The sequence below is a fragment of the Hermetia illucens genome, chromosome 3 (assembly GCF_905115235.1).
Source record: "Hermetia illucens chromosome 3, iHerIll2.2.curated.20191125, whole genome shotgun sequence".
NCBI classification, from domain to species: domain Eukaryota; kingdom Metazoa; phylum Arthropoda; class Insecta; order Diptera; family Stratiomyidae; genus Hermetia; species Hermetia illucens.
Genome location: NC_051851.1, coordinates 77,895,261 through 77,909,896, shown reverse-complemented (window position 1 = coordinate 77,909,896; position 14,636 = coordinate 77,895,261). Strand labels below are relative to the sequence as shown.

The 14,636-nt window shown below is 37.4% G+C and overlaps 2 protein-coding genes across 26 annotated transcripts in view; one reads left to right on the top strand and one right to left on the bottom strand.

The window, feature by feature from the left end:
- LOC119651124 overlaps positions 1–14,636 on the bottom strand; it is a 413,254-nt gene that overhangs the window by 58,283 nt on the left and 340,335 nt on the right. The window lies entirely within an intron of this gene.
- The window catches only part of LOC119651122 (probable multidrug resistance-associated protein lethal(2)03659), a 102,368-nt gene that overhangs the window by 2,107 nt on the left and 85,625 nt on the right, over positions 1–14,636 (top strand). The window contains exons 1-2 of one of the 6 annotated variants that reach the window (XM_038054501.1): positions 6,911–7,003; positions 7,058–7,143. The exons of 1 other annotated variant lie outside the window; for it this stretch is intronic. The gene's annotated coding sequence lies outside the window, so the exon portion shown is untranslated. Of the gene's footprint in view, positions 1–6,910; positions 7,004–7,057; positions 7,144–7,385; positions 8,000–14,636 lie in introns of those variants that run through there. 4 more of the 6 variants (XM_038054499.1, XM_038054498.1, XM_038054500.1 and 1 more) reach the window with 4 other exon arrangements.

Below are 14,636 nucleotides of genomic sequence, written 5' to 3'. Positions count from 1 at the left end.
AGCACGCATATACTATATACCTCGATACACACATGTCTGGTTGGAGTAATTGATATTCATATACAAATGACTAAGAAACTAAAACAAAATAATTCTTCGCAACCCTATCTATAAGAACTCATTTTGTTGTGGTATTGACGAATTGATACGTGATGATGACGTGATGCAGGTTGTAAAGTGCAAGAAATTTACAAAAAAATTGTAAAGTTTTACCCCCTATAACTTTGTTAATAATAATTGGATTTTCTTCAAACTTGACCAAATTGTGCATAATGTTCTTCATTATACGCATGCCAAATTTCCCACTTCTATGATGAACATAAGGGGGGTGCCTGGTAAATTTCTAATATGTGGAAATATACTATTATTAACTTTAGTTTTGCAGATATCGCAACCGGATATATTTTGAGGCCTAGATGTCGTAGAGATCATTGTGATTTTTTTCAGATTTTTCGATTGGATAAGTTCTGAGAACGAGACCTGTTACACTTTTTAATGGTCAAATTTTGAGCCCTCACTCCCCTACGTTTCACCCAATATCAAATCTTGAACCAGTTTCGAAATGTACTAATTGAGACCTTTCATTTGTGTGTGAAAAAAAGATCTGCACCCTCCATTCACATATATGGGGAGCCCCCCTTAAACTTAACACAAAATGGAGCCACTTACTGCGTGTAAAGGGAACACCAGATTACATACTCTTACCAATTTTCATGGCAATCGGTCTAGCCGTTTCCGAATACATCGGGTGTGATAGACAGACGGACAGACGGACAGACAGACACCGACTTGATTTTAATAAGGTTTTGTTTCACACAACACCTTAAAAAGGGCTAGGAAGAAGCAGATTGTTCATGAATGGAATTTTAATATTTCATTGGAATGCCAATTATTCTCATTAATTATGACGTCAGCATCTTATTTGTATGGCTTAGGATGCGGTAAATTCGCAGGAAATTGATAAGTTTGAACTGCTATAACGTTGGCACTAATAGTCGGATTTCCAAAAGTTGTTTTTTCAGTAAATTTCTAAAAGTTGGTAATATACTATTAATAAGTTTATTTGAACAGATATCGGTATGGGACATGTTTTGAGGCATATATTTCATCTAAGCGCACCATCCTGATTTTTCTCAGATTGTTGGGTTGGTTAGTTTCCGAAAATGAAACCTGTCCCACTTTAAGTGTGTACATTTTGACTCCTTACTCGCGCACTTTGCCAAAACTAATGTCAGTTTCAGGAAGTACAAATCGGGACCTTTCAGTTGATACCTTTGCATGTATGGGGAGCCCCCCTTTAAACTCCACCTTAATTTATGTCACTCACTGTATGCGTGGGATTTCATAGCTCCCAGCTATCCACCAAATTTCATTCGGATCGGTTTAGCCGTTTGGAGAAAAGTGCGTTTTACACAAAACCTTAAAAATCAGGCTAAGAATTGAGCCCATCTATAACGAAATTTAAAAGGTTAGTGTAGGCTCAATGTAGAAGTAGCGTTGGAGAACATTTTTTCCATTTTATATCTTAAGTGGATTTCCTATGTGACAGTTTCCTGAAATTGATTTTTTCTTTTCTATATATTTTGAAAGCAAAATATATTGGGAATATACTCCAGAGATTTCCGTCCATATTACAGAAATAAAAGAGCACAAGTCATGTTGACGTGTATATAAAACGAAAACCTTAAACGTATTTTTCACAAAGGAACATTTTTTTAACTGGTAGAAAGCACAACTAAAATTCTGTTCAACCGATCGTGCCGAAATTTTCACACATTATTCTATAGATCAGTATTTCTGGTCCGAACCACGATTATGTCATTTTGGTTAATATATTTTTAATTTTATTCTGGATTTTGTATGAGAACTTGTGGTGATTTTTGGAGGTTTTGCCTTGCAATTCCGCAACTACGCACAATAAGAAAACGTTTGAATTTTTGGTTTCAATTTTCAAAGAATGGAGACGTGGGAGGAGATCCCAGCAGGAACCCATTTTTTTTAGAGGAACCCACTTTGACCGTAAAAATACAAATGATCATCAAATTCGTCAACTAAAAATGTTGTATCATAATTCAAGAACTCAATAATAACATATGAAAAGATTACACTTATTTTTACTGCCAAAAACAAATTTTAAAAAGGTTGAAATCCCCTTCAATATTTTAATGGAATAGCAGCTCAATAATGCCCTTTCAAAATTTCATATCGACATCTAAATTCGTTTTGATTCTACAACGTTTAAGTCCCTCTGAACTCTATTATACTTTTAGGAGGATGAACTTGAACATCTATTTTATGCAATATATACTTTGTATAAACATCTTGTCATAGTATATATGTGAATAATGTATGCTACAGGATGTGCATATGCGCCGTAGATATTCATCCAAATTTCGGTGAATGAACATCGCAACATATGTTCGAAATGTTTAGATTTCGTAGGTGTAACAAGTTTTCGTATCCAAAAACAGATTTCGGTTTCAAAGGCAACCAACGCATTGAAGATTCAGATAGTGTTTAGTTCCTTTGCTAGAAAATTAAAAAATAGTACATGTGATATAACTACAGATTAAGACTAAGTTCAAGACTTTTTTAAATTTAAAAAAAAATCCGTTGTTGAAACTTTCTACGGATTTGGCTATTGCACTGACCACATTTTTTTCATCGAATAAACATAGATATCTGTTGTATCGAATGAAGGGTCTCGATTAATAAGACGAGTTCTAGCTTTGAAGCCGTTTGCGAAACGGGGGGAATGAGGAGATCATAAAGGGGCCGCAAGAGGGGGAGGAGTACTCCCTAGAGTCCTACCATCTTACTTCGCTTAGTCTCAAAATGTCAAGCTTATATCAATCGCCAAAGTGCTCTGTCCTTTGCAAAGACCGTGGTCTGCAGAAAGAAGATATGGGTCATGCTCGCGGGTGCGTTGTCAGGTCTCCAAAGAAGGCAGAAAGTGAAAAGTCAAGCACCATGATCCACATCTCTCAAGCAAACATGCATTTTTTTTGTGGATGAGTTGCGAGTTCCTACAGATGTGATTGCTGTTGGCTAGCGGCGCCACTTTGAGAAGAATTAACCATAATAACCTGAAAACATCCTTTTCCGATTGACATAGAAACTATCAGTCTCAGTTCCATTTGCCCCAGCCTGGAGCTTGGCAGTGATATATTCCAAGAATTCTCAAATCATTATCTAACGTTTCAAGCCATCTATGTTTTGGTCGGTATGGATATTCAAAACAACCTCAGCTAACAAGTTATCATCAATGCGAATTACATGATCGTACCATTAAAGACGTCCCTTGATCGCGGAGGTCCTAATTTTGGATATGATCAAAGCGTGGTATGCCTCAAATCCAACAAACCTTACTCATCACCATTAACGCCAGGCAACTTTTATTGCCTTATGCAGTCGCTCAGTGTTTGGAAACGTAGACATTTATTCTACTATTCCTATTCTAACAAAGGACATGATATATTTTTCATTGTGTGACTTTCTGTCCTGGGATTTATAGCAGCGGTATTATATGGTTCCTTTCGAAGGCAAATGTGAAACAACTTTATAGGGAACGAAATTTATCATAGTAACATAGTAGTTTAGGTTTTATTCTAAATCATAAATTTTCAATTAAAAATTGTTCCCAACTTTACTTGAGAGAGAGAATCTCTAGTTAACTGGGTGAGCGATTAAGAAACCCATAAGACTGTAAGAGAGACACAGTCAAGATGGACTGTGTGCACTTAATTAAACCATTCTATCTATGAAGATGGTCAGAATAAACATGCACAAACTTTGGAGCGGACCGTCGTTTTTCCAGAATTTCCTAAGCATTTTCTGCACATCTTTGGGCAACTTAGTATAAGGCCGTAGAAAGAACGTTGAGTCTGCCTCCGGATCGGAGCCTATACATTCGTATCTGGAAGTGCAACGCAATTTTTAAATAATCTCATTCAGGGATCCTCATCAACCCTGGAAAGTGACCCTAATACCACTTTGCAGTTTCCGAAGAAACCGGTGCAGCAGACGGGCGGACAGACAGACAATAAACCAATTTCAATAAGATCTCGTTTTCCACGAAACCTTAAAACTGGACGGAGGCAATAATAAGCAGATTAAATTGAAGGGCAAAAAGAAAGATTAATTCAGAGTTTAAACAAAGATTTTCGTCTCCCAGACAGGAGTTGAAAATGTCCCATTTGAATGCGTGGATGTTTACGCCTTCGAACTTCTAAATTATCTTGACAGTCATATTCTGGTTTCACTATAGTAGAGGTGGACACTGGCCGAGCCACGACAGGAAGATTTTGTGTAGTCGATCGATTTCAAACAACATGACCACTATTTCTTCTTGAGGTTGACCCAAACAAATTTAAAGGGACGAAGTGGATAGGTCGTCCACGAAAAAAAGTATTTGAGTGATTAAAAAAAAACAAGTTTGAAGGAAATCCAACTATTATTAACAAAGTTATAGAGAGTGAAATTTTTACATTTTGTGTGAATTTCGTGCAATCTAAAGCGTGTGTGACGTCATCATAACATTCGTCAATGTCACAACAAATTGAGCTCACGTGAACGTTTTAATTTTTAATGATTTATATATCGATATCAAATACTCCAGCCAGCCATATGCATGTATTTATATGTATATGTAAATGAAGCTTTGGGGTGATGCCTAATTCAGAGAGATATATTTCTTCATTGAACCAGCGTTATTCAATATACATTCTTTATATGTTTTATGCACGAAGTAAAGCAAAAAGTCGTGAATAATCAACGATACATGCATATAGAATACAGTATTTGGTAATAAGCAATGTTTGTTTGTTTAGCGTGAGCATAATATCTTCGTCCGTAATATGTACGTATTTCTTGTAGTTTAAAAAAATATGAAGGAATTTTTGGGTTTTTAGTCATGTACAAATTGAAAACTGTGTGTAGAAAGTTTCTGACATAAGATGAACGCAAAATCTTTACACCCGAAGCGCCAGCTTCCGGTATTCCGACTTGTTTATTTATTTATTTGATATTTACAGGTAGTGACTCTACCTAGATGACATATCGAATTTGTAATTCAGTAATGGAATCTTAGTGTGCCCTCCTTCGTGTAATTTTCTCTAGAATGAACCATTACATTATTGATACCTTTTTAGAGTAGCGCTCCTTGGCTTGTATCTTGACCTCATGGAAAAGAGGTATATAGTTTTTATTAAGGAATTGTGTGGCCAGCGATCCTATTCTTCAGGAATCGTTTTGTTGTTCCTACGAATACAAATAGCCTCACATTCCTCTTTGGTTTTTCATTTGCATGATGTGTTGTAACCCACATTGAATTGGTCAAGGATCGCCTTCTGGTCTTTCAATTTTGAGAAGTATATTCCCACATTGTGGAAAGGTCTGAAGGTCTTGTAGAATTCTGCCTATCCCAATTCCAATCCTATCAGAAGCACACTCCCAAATCAAGAGAGCTCATTTCATTCTGGTCAGGAGTATAGGGCACATAGACACAGGTTCAATGAGACTGTGATTCAGTTTTATTATCATCACACTTGATGCTGTGCAGGTGATAAGCCTACAGCTGCAGGATAAATACGAACACAAACATCCAAAGCGGCCGAGATTCAAACTCGAGGTAAGGAGATCGCGCACTCACGACGATCGCACCCACCGATTGCCGATTCTGGATTCACGTTACTTCCATTGGGGTTTCCAAAGTTCAAAAGCGCAGTATCACAATAGAAGAGAAGTATACCCCACCATCTTACTTCACTTAGGCCCAGAAAGTCAAGCTTATATCGTTGGAATTCTCGTTCGAGTTGCAGAAAGCGAGCATTCTGGAGACCCTCGATAACGTTGTCCAGGAACGTCCAGAAACTAACCATAATCCGTTGTCAACAGCCAAAAGTCGCTGCGGTGGGGTTAGTTGCTATCCGAGGGGTGGTTGACGTTTCGACAGTAGGAAAATTTCGGAATTTGTGAGTCGCTAGCCTTCATCTTTCTACACCTTTTAATGACCTTGTATTGTATGTATTCTCAATCCTAAACACGAGGCTATATTTGTCTCCATTACTTTCATGCGTTTAATACCTCTCTATTTTGATGGTGAGATATTGTTGTACTGTCCATAGTACCATTTTGCCTGGCCATCAGCTTTATGTTTACTTTTAGGGAATTCTTTTTCCTCTTTCAACATTTCCACTTTAGGTGATAAAAACCTTCTATAGAATAGCTCATGAAAATAGGCATCCTTTGCGTCGAATTCCTTGCAAGTACTTCGTTGCCGCATCACTAAATATAGACAAACTTAGGAAAAAAAACGAATTTTGTAGTTTTATATGTTTCTTGGAAAGTGAAACCTAATTAATATTCACTGAAACAGGTTATCGTTTCGTTGGTAAGCGTACTTTTCGCAGCTAGATAAAAATATAGATGAAAATTAGATTTGACCTTGTACATTTCATTGAACTTGAAATTATTTTCCCCAAGCACGACTCATGCATGATAAAGCTTGAAAGTAGGCACACCCCGACTGCTCCACCAGTACGGATCGCTCTCCACTATTATAATCGTGACATATTTAGATACGATATTTATTGCTTTAATGCAATGTCGCGCCGGCTCGAGAAGCTACTGTAGTACGTAACTCGTCGATTACGTCCTGTACAGTTAGATGACTTTTCTCTTAGCAACTCGTTTCATGCTCTACTTTCATATCGGAATCTTCTTGGTGTCATATATCAATCAGCATCTGATCAAAGTCTACATCCCCCATGCGTGACGTGCAAAGCGTGAGATAAGATACTTCACGCAATCTTTTGCAGTATGGTAGATACGCGTATGAGTGTGTCCATTGTACTTAAGCACTCTCGTCAAATGGAATTCAAAAATTTTGGTCAGTTTCACACGTGTTGCAGGTGCGGGGCACTGAATAAGTGTCGATTATGAAATACCTACCACAATTGTAGATTTACAAGGTAGCTAGGTGGCGAACAGAGCCTCGTAACCCGTAGGTATCGCACTTCTATATTCAACTGAAAGTATCTTATGCCTTCTTCCATAGAATCTGCGCTTTTCTTAAGGAATGCTGCAAGAACGAATCCATTTTCTTCACAAAATTTGAGGCAGTTAGTCCCAGATGATGAAGAGGTAATCATATCCCAGTTGTAGGTGGAAAAATCTATGTTATACAGATAGTTTCCGCAGTTGCTGGCGGAGAGCCTCAATGCGCTAACTTTTTCCAGATGGAACGTCACCGCTCGCGCCAGTGACTCTGTAGGTGTTTATATGTTTGATAGCTGGTTGTTATCGTGATAAGGCTTCTGGCTGTTGTTACTATACTACCTATATATGTCGGCTTTTCATTCCCAGTTTACATATGATTAGTTTGTTTCTGATGGCGTTCCGGATCGCGACACCGACTCGGGAAACCGGTATTCGTCAACGGCTGCTAGTTTGAGTCGGCTTGAGAAGAGATTTCCATCAAATTAAATTATAATTCAAACCTCGCATCTCGCATCACATTATTGAGTTAAGTGATTGGGTTAGTCTTCGATTTTTTTTCAGGCGCGACGGCGTTTAGCGTACGTATCTAACTCGATTTCGTTGTGGCCCACTAAAAACATATTACACAATGAAAAAGTTTCGCAGAATTGATCTTGAACTCATTCGCTAGCTTTATCCATTTTCGTAAACAACATATTAATGGGGTGGCTTTTTATTGTTTTTTTAGAGTGACGAGCTTTTTATACAGATTCAGTGTGTTTAGCGTTACTGCCGGAACCGGGAGTGTCAGTAGTTTAGTGGAAATCGCGGTACCTATTGGGAGGGCCCTGAAGCAGCAATTGAATGGTGTATTGTTCGGTAGTACTTACAAATTATATTTGATATTCTGTGCATAAATATCTGTGATTTTGAGTTTATTGTGGAAAGTTTTTTGGAGAATTGCGTCACCAAGTTCATGAGTGTACTGGCTTGATGTGTTTCTGGAAAACCAGTCTACAAAGTATGTATTTTTCATTTCATTCAACTGCATTAACATTCTATGGTAAACCATTGTGCACCAATGTCAGCTCGTAAACTCCAGTCAGAAATTGAAGTCGTTCAATATTAAGACGAAAATGTAGTGCTAACTACTTATGTCCACTACAAATTCCATGGTATCTAGTATTTACCAGGCACTTTTAGCAGAAAGACCCATTTAGATATTATAATTATCAAATTTCGGAATTTGTATAATTACTATGGTGGTTCTGCCCTTGAAAAGAAGATCCCCAAAATTGTCTGACTTGATAATTGCTTTTACTGTAAAAAATGAAATATAGTATCTTTAGGCGCTTGATTCAAGAATATTAGAATAATCCCCTCTTATAATGTTTTGCAACAACTTAAGGGAACACAATTGGAAACTTACTACATAGCTAAGGCAAGACCAACTTCGTCATTTTGGAATATTTTGAACTTGGAAAATGGATACTCTACGAAGGACGGAGGAAACTTTTTTGAGTTAAAATAAAAATTATTTTATTATGGTGTATGTACGACAAAGGGGCAGATTATCGAAAGGAAATCAAGCCAAACAGGGTCCAGGGGTCCACGGTGCAACATTGGCTGAAATATATATGTACATAAGAAAACCATTATGGGAAACTACAGTATGATCTATCATGTATATGATCTTAGATATCCGTAAGATTATAAACAAGGAACTGTCATCAGGCTAGTACTTCCGACCATGGCAATACATAGCATGGAACAGCATCCTATACAGGAAGAATTTTATTGGTTCAGACGTTTTTGATTCAAACTTTATTACAAACAAGTTCCTGTTGTCTTTTATATGGATCGGTATGTTATGGGATAAGAAAGAAAATTTTGCATCCTTCTATGATGCCATGGCCGTTACAATAAGGAGAAAAATACAGTGTAGAATAAATTATCGTACAGTTCTTAAATGCCTGTATAGTATAGTGACGCCAGATGCTTGGCTCGTGAGGATTATTATTGTGCCCAAGTAGAGAAGAGTACGCTGATGCTTTAACATAGATGTTGAAAGCAATACAATTTAATTATGGGGAGACCACGTATCTTTTAGAGACCCAGTTTTACGCCGGGAAACGGACAATCTCCTTACTAAAGTAGGAATTGCTTCCTTTAAAGATGGGTTATCCAATTTAACTTCTGCAAGAAGTTAGAGTTAACGTACTCGCGAATAGAAAGATGACAAAGTTAATTGAATTAGTTATTTACAACTGTATAATCTGATAGTTTCCGAAATGGGAATCGTAGTTGTTTCTTTTCAATTTTTCTGCACTTCATAATACTAAAAGACTAACATCCTTCAAATGATCAAATAAATTTTTCTTTGAAATTTTCACCAAAGCCCATCAACCATGAAATCTCCCGTAACCCTAATCCTATTTTATAATAATTATATAATTGTATGTAGTTGGAAACAAAGTGATTATTAAACCTCTTCCTCCATAGTTGTCATTGCAAAACTATAGTATGAGTGTGTAGATCTTTGTGCGAATGTACCATTAACAGCACTTTTCCTAGGAAATGCAGCTAAAAGCGTATGTGAATATTTATGTTTATAATAAAGTGAATTTGTCGGATAGACGCTGCATTCGGTATCGATTTGTAGTTTTCGAAACTGACATTAGTTTTGGCGTGAATTGCAAAATGCGTGAGCAACGAGTCAAAATATACGGACTTAAAGTGAGACACGACTAATTCTCGGAAACTACCCAACCTAAAAATCCGAAAAATCCATTAGGGTGGTGCGCTTAGACGAAATCTAGGCCTCAAAATACGTCCCATTCCGATATCTGCTCAAATAAACTTACTAATAATATGTTACTAACTTGTAGAAATTTCCTGAAAAAAAAATTCATCCTAGGACTTCCGAATTTCGTACCAGCATAGAGAACAATATTTCGTATATACGTGCTAAATTTCATGGAAATGTGGCTTTTCACGCCAAAGTTATAGCAGTTCAAACTTAGCAATTGCGCGAATTAACTGCTTCCAAAGCCATGCAAATAAAGTGCTGACGTCATAATTAACGGGAATAATTGATTAATTCACGTGAAATATTAGTCACATTTATGAACCACCTACTTACCTGCAGCCCTTTTTAAGGTTTTGCGCAAAACACTTATGTGAAATCTAATCTTCGAGAGATGTCCCATTCCGGTATCTGCTCAAATAAATTTACTAATAGTATATTGTCAACTATTAGAAATTGACTAAAAAAACTCCTTAAGTTCATCCTAGGTGTATGGTGTATTTTGCACCGACATAGAGGACGGCCTCGTGCATACACATGTGCAGTTTCATGAAAATCCAATTATTAGTGGGAAGCAGTTCAAACTTATCAATTTGGTGCGAATTAACAGCATCCTAAGCCATACAAATAAGATGCTGACGTCATAATTAACGAGAATAATTGACATTCGAATGACATGAAAATTCGATTCAAAAAGAATCTAATTCTCCCCAGCCTTTTTTATATTTGATGTAGTTTACATTCTTGGCATTTGCTAATAATATTAAACTGAGTGTGTGAAGCGTATGAGGTTGACTATTATCAATACAGGGCTTTCCATCAAATGATTTATTTAAATCGCTTTTTTAAAAATATAGGGCAATGGAATTTTTAGCTATGTGACACAAAGCTGTCGTACACTTGTCGCTCCTCACGCTTCTTTTTCTTCAGACTTTGTCCCGTTCACAAGCAGGGTCGGCTTGCCGTGATCAGTTTCGTAATTTTATTTTATTAAATGCTCGCGAGGCCTTTAAATCCCCATGCAGCGTATCAAGTCACCGTTGTATCGGCCGGCTTTTTGGTTGCTTACCATTGACTCCGATGTTCAGGCCAATATTGGTAAGTGAACTCTCGTTAGCGTGAATTACGTGACCACACCACCGAAAACGCCTCTCTTGCAGTTTTTCCACAATCGGTGCAAACCCATATCGATCGTGGATATTCTCATTTCAGATGTAATCGCAACATGTTACGCCCCCCGTGCAAAGCAACATCTTCGTCCCCATTACCGCAAGACTCCGTTCATTGTCTTTTATAGTCGGCAACACTCAGAACTATATAGAGCGGCAGACGGACGACATTGCAGCAAATTTTAGATTTGGGACGTGCACTGATACGTCGATCACAAAGAACACCAGTTGTGGAATGCCACTTCATCCAGATTGCGTTAATGCGTGAAGCAATTCCATTACGCAGTTCTCCATCCACTCGAGATATTTAAATCGTTGAGTTCTTGCAATGGCAGTGACCTGCCCCTCCAGATATTTAAATCGCTCAGTTCTGGCAATGGCAGAACTGCCCAAACCGGAGCGATTTAAATATCTCGGGTCGATGCTATAAGCCAATGGAGAACTATGTTATGCTCCTCACATAGGGAAACACAAAACCTTTTATACCTGAAGCGTCAAGTTGCCGGTTTCCCGACATGTTTATATACAGTTGTCAGTATCCGGACTGTGATAGCGGAAGATAGCGGGTCAAATCTCATTGGTGGCAGCGGAATTTGTTTTCGTGAATGGATAACTGAGTCAAATCATGGTAATAATCTCGAGGAAGCGCAACGCTGACCACATAGCCTTCTATAGTGTCATGTAGTGTACAGTTACAGTCTTCAATGAAGTGTTCTAATACACTTCAAGGACCTGATCCAATCTCTTACTTCTACGTTAATTATATTACATTTTGCAAATATTTATATATATAAGCTCTTTTTTCTGAGTATCGCAACAAGTGACAAGTAACACATCTTCACGCATTTCCGCTTCACTCTGTGCACAAAAGCATATATAACATACATGTATGTACTTAAAGTAAATACAATATGTGACGTTAGTACTACAGATGTTTAGCCTCTTGGACACTATCTGAAAACTTAATTAGCGGATACATTTACACATGTCTGCCTCGAATAATTCATACTGATAACCAAATAACTAAAAAAAACTCCATTTCCCCATGGACCCCGTCGTTCATATAAGTTCACTTTATATGATGCAGTGCCATACACTTACGTGAAGTGCAATAAACTTTCACCTGCCATAACTTTGTTAATTATAGTTCAATTTCATTCACAGTTATGCCTTATATTATTATCGCTTATACCGATGTTAAATCTTGCAAGGGGGTAAATTTTAAAAATAGAGCAATATGCTATTGTTAACTTTTTTTGCGCAGATATTGAAATGGCATGCATTTTGAGCCCTAGATTTCATTCATTGTGATTTTTTTCAATTTGGATGCATTGCACGCATTTTGAGCAGCCAGTCACTCCCCTTTCATTTGATACCACATGGGCATATTCTGTGAAAAAAAATTGCCCCCGGCCCTTTTCAAAGTATGAGGAGGCCCCCTTAAACTTAACACGAAATTACAATTTACAATGCTTTTTTTACCTTAAAGCCATAAAGAAGGGGAAAGGAAAAGGAAAGAAGGGGAAGGGAAAGGTCTTCTACGAAAAAGGTCAATAATTTCGCATTTGAATATGCCTGCATATGTAGCATGTTTAAGAGGTCAAGGTTATTTAGGAATAAAAAATTCTCATTTGCATCGCTGAGTTTTGATAAGGGCCCTTCTTTGAACGCGGAATTTGTAGTGAATTTTTGCCTTTTCTACGGCTACATAGTCACCAACGATCTTGTGAGATGCACGCACCTAACCTCACTAAAGTCAGGTCTATCAACAATTCCTACTTCATAATCAATTTGCTATTCCAACCGGCGGACCAACTTCACCGCTAAAGATGGAAATTCTGTCTAAGGACTCAACATTTGTGACAAATACGAAAATGTGTTCTGTGAAGAACGTGTATGTTGAGCAGAAAGTTTAAAAAATGAATTACAATTATTTTTAACTTATTTGTAAAAAATATCCCCAACTTTGACCATACAAAAACAAAGTTTCACTTAACTTTTCAGTTTCGAATTTGCTGTTTTGTAATAAATTAAAACATGAATCTAATTCTTAGTCGGGTAATCTTCCGATGCTTTCACTATTAAGCATCGTAACGACATTAAAACCACTGATGTGGACAATCCGTCTGTTGTCATTTTTTTCATTCCTATCCTATAACCTTATCTCCATCCCTTCTCGCAGACTCAATTGGATTTAAATCAAACAGTCATGCCACCCCTGGACTTGATTCCACCTATAAATTAAAATTTTTGAAATCTTAAATTTGAGAGCCTTTGTCATGTTGGAAAGAAGCCTTATGGAATCTATCATGTAAAAATTGTTGATAGTTTTAGTTTCGTTGTCAGGACGGAGACTAGCTGAGGCGCTGTTTCACTTTTGTAAGGAATTTGCGGTGAACAGTTTAAGCCATAGCGAGTTCACTTTCACCAACCGTCCAAAATCGTCATCAGTAGAAGAATGAAAAATTAATTGATTGGATACCTTTGAAAGTGAGGAAATTTTTTGATCCAGAAGTAGTCATGGGAGCTTGATGTGTGCTATTTTCCGAAACCAGATCGATAGGTATTTCAAGAGTCTTCTGCGATCTGAAGCTTTTCATCCTGGATGGTAATAAGGGGCAACACCATCATTGCAATTTCCCCTAAATCTTTTCGGATCCCGCGAACTATTCCTTGATTTTTAGCAGCAACGTAGCTAGAAGTCGCGAACAACAACTTTGTGATGTTCTTTTTACGGGATTATGGCTCTTGCATTCCTTGGTGACCTTTAGCAACAGTCGCTGAATTAATAACAATTGCTAGGAATTGGCGCCGAATTATGTAGCGTTAATGATTACTTAAAGTTTTTCAATAATGAGTTGTTTTTCTCACGTTTCAGAATACGCTAGTTATGGCTAAAAAACAAAAACAGACCGCGAAAACTTGATGCGCTTTCGCACGCCTAAAAGTGGATGTATAAATAAGTGAAAAAGATTTACATTTTTTTCAACCATTTTGCTTCAGGCTTACTTTTTGCAGAATATTTTTTTATCTAAGCCGAATTTCTAGTGATTAAATTATTTGAAATAATAATAAAGCCTTAATTATTTCAGATACATATTCATTCGGCAGGAATTTAGAGCCCCCTCCCTTTCTATGCATGTGTTTTACACGCACTTAAGATTTCTTTCTACATGCCACTACTGTATGTATGTATTAAAAGATCCACTTCTCGTCTCCTATGGTGGCTCTGTCCAACAAGGATGATTTCAATGACGAAGGTGAAATTATGAACATATCTCCTCAAGTAAGGTCTTGTACTGTACTCACTTGAGCCTTTTAACTCGATATATAAATTTTGCAAGTCTGGTTCAGAGCAAGCCCGCCAGCGATATTCAGTTCCGCAAGCTAAGCGACATTATTAGTTTAATTCTGGACGTGGGAGGCATCGCGATGCAAATTTCAGATATTTTTGTGCGGGAGCATTTATAAAAAATGTTTACCAGCGATGAAGATGCTCATAAGATTCTCACTCACAACCTAAACAAACATGAAATTCTCGCTCATAGTCTAAATTTCCGGCCGCTTGGCCGAATAACTTTTCTTTCGATCACCGGCCGCCTGAACAAAAAACAACAAACAAAACTAACAGGCTAACCCATCTAATTTACAGCTGTCGGCCAACTGATGGCTCTTCAGGTGTC